The 5,118-nt window shown below is 41.9% G+C and overlaps 1 protein-coding gene across 2 annotated transcripts in view; it reads right to left on the bottom strand.

Annotated features, from left to right (window-relative positions):
• Bcl2a1 (BCL2 related protein A1) overlaps positions 1-5,118 on the bottom strand; it is a 48,231-nt gene that overhangs the window by 42,633 nt on the left and 480 nt on the right. The window contains exons 1-2 of one of the 2 annotated variants that reach the window (XM_010621205.3): positions 4,983-5,112; positions 832-1,086 (exon numbers count right to left, since the gene is read on the bottom strand). The exons of the other annotated variant lie outside the window; for it this stretch is intronic. The gene's annotated coding sequence lies outside the window, so the exon portion shown is untranslated. Of the gene's footprint in view, positions 1-831; positions 1,087-4,982; positions 5,113-5,118 lie in introns of those variants that run through there. 2 annotated transcript variants of the gene reach the window in all.

Genomic DNA, 5,118 nt, shown 5'->3' with positions numbered 1-5,118 from the left:
TTTTTTTTTTTTTTTTTTTTTTTTTTTTTTTTTTTTTTGCTAGTAGCAGAGAATAAACCCAGGCCTCATACACAGTAAACCAATCACTTCTGGTTGCTTGTTGATAGTCCATCTGTGTCCTTACTCATTTATCTATTGCAAAGGCTGTCTAATTTTAGTCATGACTAGACTAGATAACTAATTAGATAACACAACTACTGTTTATGGAGCATTTATTTTTGTTCCAGACACTACGCTAAGCACTTTGCATACTCTGTTTTTCATTTAGTCAACTTAGTGAAGAAGATATTATTATGCCCACTTTAAAGATAAGGAACTAAAGGGCCGGGGATTTAGCTCAGTAGTTCTCCTGCCTGCCTTGCAAGCACAAGGTCCCAAGTTGGATCCCTGGTATCAAAAAAAAAAAGGAACTAAACAACTTACCTGTCATCTGATAAGTTTAAGAAGCCACAGTCTGAGCCTAGCTCTGACTGCTCAGTGTGCTTCCCACTTGGCTGACCGTTGCAAGGGTCTCTGGAGACTTGAACACTTGCCAAGTGACAAGGCTGATTCCTTCATTTAATAAATATTTATTCTGCACCCAGGGGGCAGGTATGTATTTTCCTGGTACCCAGGGCTCTCATGGGTTGCCCAGTGCCACCGATAAGTGCTTACTGGAGGTTGTGTTCTGGACTGATAATGGGTGAGGGGAGGGAGCTTGTGAACTAGAAAGATGACTGGATGGAAAGGGCCTCTGACAGCAATAGCTTTGGTGGAAGAATGTCACCAATGTTCTATGGCCCAGTACATCTGGGACCAAGAATAAATGCCCCAAACCCACATGCTCCTCACCCATTTCCTGGTTGTTTCCCGAAGAGGCCGAAGTCTGAGGCTGTTCCTTCAGGAAGTCCACAGTTTGGCCTCCAGGCACAGGGTCTGGAGCTGGCACAAAAGCATCCACAGGGCAGGAGAAGACACGAGAGAACACTGTCTGGGGCTCATCAATGTGGGGCACACTGAGTGACAGAGTAGGGCACACCTGCGCATGGCCAGCAGCGAGGTCTGTCAGTCTGAAGCCTCAAGAGGGAGGTTGCTGACACAAGTTCACTGAGAGAATGAAGGGTAACTTCAGTAAATAAGTGAAATACTTTGTTAAATAATTTTTAAATTTTAGAATGGTTTATATTTTAGATTTTATTTTATGTTTTTTGATTTATGGAAAAAATATAAAAATTGTACAGAATTCCCATTTAAACTATGGCCAGTTTCCCCTACTATGAACATCTTATGATAAATTTGTCAGTTAATGAACAGATATGGACACACTATTAACTGAAATCTCCACCTTATTCAGATGTTTGGCTTCTACTTAATGTCCTTTATCTGACCCAACTCCCACCCAGGATCCACATGACAGTTCACCATCACACAGTCTGTCTCCTCTGGACTGTGACAGTCCCTTAGAGTTCCCTCATTATAGAGGAACGAGGTTGTGAGGAGCATTGGTCAGTGACACAGTAGATTGACTCTTGATGAGGATTCACCCTGAAGTTGTTCTCATGATCAGACTCCGGTATGGATTTGGGAGGAGCACAGAAGGGAAGCACCCTTTTGAGTACACAACATCTTGGGCACAGGCTGTGGCTGGAACTCATCACTGGTGTTGGTGACTACTCAGCTGGCTAAGGTAGGTTTCACCCATTTCTTCACTGAGGAGCTACTCTTTCCTGAATTTCCACACACGGAAAGGAGGTCACTATGTCTATTCCATATTTAAGGAGTGGAAATTATATGCCATCTCCTAGAGGGCAAAATATCTACATAAGTCATTTGGAATTCTTCCACTTGGGATTATCTATTCACCCCCATTTATTTATTCAGGTATTTATTCATGTCACTATAGACTCATGGGCATTTACTTTACTAACCTTGTTACTCAAACTCTTCCACCTTTGGTATTGGGAACTCTTTCAGTTGGCTTTGTGTTCCTCTGAAATAGCCCTAGCTGCACTAGGGTTTTCTAGTGCTTCTTTACTTTCTGCACTACAAGATGCCCTCATGTAGGATAGGATAGGCTTGTGTACTCCCTGCCCCAGTCCTAGGAGTGGACACTTCCTGCGAGCTCTGGTTCCTTTAATTGGGATGGGATTACAAGCCAAGATCCAGGTGCCAGATGTGCTGCTTATTCCTAGGATGTGACTGTTTCTGGATCTTCTCAGGTGACAGAGCAAGAAGATAAGTATATGTTAATACAGGCACACACATATATGCATATATATGAATATTCCTATGTATCCATTTATAGCTGAAATTAAATATGAGTACACAAGGATGTCTCCAACTCAAATTCAATCCAGTCCCAGGTGGATTAGTCTAGCCATTCTAGTACCTAATTCTTATGTTAATTTTAATTCCCTATTGACAAATGATATCTTCCAATATTCTCATTTACTGTCTTTACATATTCTTTTTTTTTATTTTTGAGACAGGGTCTCACTATGTAGTTGAGACTGACCTGAACTCACTATGTAGCCCAGGCTGGTCTTGAACTCCCAGTGCTCCTCCTGCCTCAGCCTCCCGAGTGCTGGGATTATAGGCATGCGCCAACACACCCGGCTCTTGATTTTTTTTTTTTTGTATCTTTACATACTCTTTGCCAAATTGTCTGTTCTGATATTTTGCCCATTTAAAAAAGAATCATGTTGTTGAGTGGCAGAAATCTGTAATCTCAGCTCTCCAAAACTGAGGATGGAGGATCAAGGCTAGCCTGGGCAAATAGTGAGACTTCATCTTAAAAAAAAGAAAGAAAAAAAGAAATTAGTTGTTTGTTTTCTTATTGGGTTTTTAAGAGTTCTTTGTATATTTTGGATACGAGTCCCCTATCAATATGTATTTTGCCAATAGTTTCTCCTAGTTGTGGATCATCCTCTGATTTCACTGTTAGTGTCCTTTACATAGCCAAGATTATTTTTACTGTGATAGTAGGGGCTGAACCCAGGGCCTTCACACTGAGTTACAATTCCAGTTCTTTTGAAAACTTTTTTTTTTTTTTTTTTTAATTTTGAGACAGGGTCTTGCTAAAATGCTATTTAGTTTGAGGTCTAACTTACAATCCTGCCTCAGCCTTCCAGAGCACTAAGATTACAGCATGAGCCACCATGCTCAGTTTAAAAGTTAATTTTAATCAAGTCCAATATGTATTTTTGCCATATAGGTTATGCTTTTGGTGTTTAGTCTAAAAATCCATCTGAGGGCTGAGGATTTAGCTCAGTGGTGCTGCCGCCTGCCTCGAAAGCACAAGGACCCAAGTTCAATCCCCAGTACCAAAATCAATCAATCAATCAATTCATCTGGAAACACAAGGTCAAATGGACTTTCTTCTAGTCCATCTTTTACATTTAGGTCTACAACCTGCTTTAAGTTAATTTCTCTAAAAGGCATAATGTCTGCATCTAGGTATATTTTCCCCAATATGAATGTCCAGTTATCCTAGCACAATTTTTTGAAAAAATATTGTATCTACATTAAAATTACTTTTACAGTTTTATCAAAAATCATCTGACTATATTTATATGTGTACTGAGATGTCTTCATCAAATAAATAATTGCTTGGTACAGGGCCTTATGTAGAATAATCAGTGGAGTGTTAGCTTTTACTAGCCCATGAATATATATTTGACAGTGTTTTCAAGTACAATAGGTTTAAAAATGAAGATAAATCAAAGAATATGAATGTTAATTGGCTAACATTTTTTTGCTTTTTGTTTGTTTTGAGCCGGTTTCACTATATAGTCCAGGATAGCCTCAGACTTCTGCTTCTCTCTCCCAAATGTTGGGATGATAATAGGCATGCACCATCGCACCTTTGGATATGGCAGAACAGTAACATTTTTTTAAATCAAGAAGAGAGTTTTGCCTTCTGCACAGTCCTCTTTTATAGACAAAATGTGTTGTAATGATAAAAATCGTGAGAGGTTGAGCTGGGGATTTAGCTCAGTGGTGTGGCCGCCTGCCTTGCAAGTGCAAGGTCTTGAGTTTGATCCCTGGTTCCAAAAAAACAAAACAAAATAATCGTGAGGTTTTTTATAGTATGGACTATGTTTTAATTTAGTAACAAAGTACACATTTAGGAAAGTGGTTTATGCAGCAAAATTACAATTATTTGCATTATTTTAAACCAAATCCTTGTCACAACATGCCAGTTGGTATCATATGTTCTCCTGCTGTTTGAATTTCTATAAAAACTTCTAAGGCTCAACACACAGGAAATAAACCCTGAAACCTGCGACCCCCCCCCACAATTAGTAATTCAAAGACGGGAGCTTGGGTCCTCTCACTTTGAAAGCCAAAGGCTAGACTCTGTCCTAGACTTTAGGACTGTAGATTTTGTTTGTTTGTTTTTTGGCACCCGAGATCGAACTCAGGTCTTTGTGCTTGCGTGGCAGGCAGCAGAACCACTGAGCTAAATCCCCGGCCCAGGACTGAAGGTTTCTATTGTGAGCTTTGGGACAAGAACTGAGACAGAAGACAAAACGCCTGCTTTCTACTGTGGACTGATTAGTGATTTTGCCATTCATAACTGTGACTTGGGGCAAGCCAAGAGCTTCTCTGTTTCCAGCAGTCCTCTGCTTAAAGAGATAACACCCGCTGGCCAACGTCACGGGGCTGCTAGGTGAATCAGATAGATTTAAAAGGCACAGAATACTGTTCAAGTGTTAGAGATTTTTAAAAACAAAAAATAATGCAAAACCCTTACACGACTAACAAAGCTTCAACATTTAAAATACAGACGGCTCCTCGGGAGAATGTCCTTCCCCCCGCAGCTGACCTCATCTGCTCCACTCCCTCGGCGCTCGAGGGTGTGAACTCCGGGACACCCTCCCCCGCCGTCACTGGCAGCGGAGCCAGACTGCGCCTCGCGGAAAGGGGTTCGGAGGGTGCATAGGCCGCGCAAGCTCACCGTACCACCTCAAGGGGAGCGCGACTGCTCCTCCTGCACTAACCTCGCGGGTTATGTTGTCCCCGGTCTGAAGGGAAGGGAGGAAGGCCACCCTCACGCTCCTCCCCCTTTCCGGGATGTGGCCAATGGCCGTCCGCCCCGGGTCCCGCACCGCCCCCTTTGGGCCCGCCCTCTTCTCC

This window comes from Fukomys damarensis, unplaced genomic scaffold (assembly GCF_012274545.1).
Source record: "Fukomys damarensis isolate Sample0158 unplaced genomic scaffold, DMR_v1.0_HiC HiC_scaffold_7, whole genome shotgun sequence".
In the NCBI taxonomy this organism is placed as follows: Eukaryota; Metazoa; Chordata; class Mammalia; order Rodentia; family Bathyergidae; genus Fukomys; species Fukomys damarensis.
Note: the sequence above shows the minus strand (reverse complement) of the source record. Positions and strands in the feature narration are given on the sequence as shown.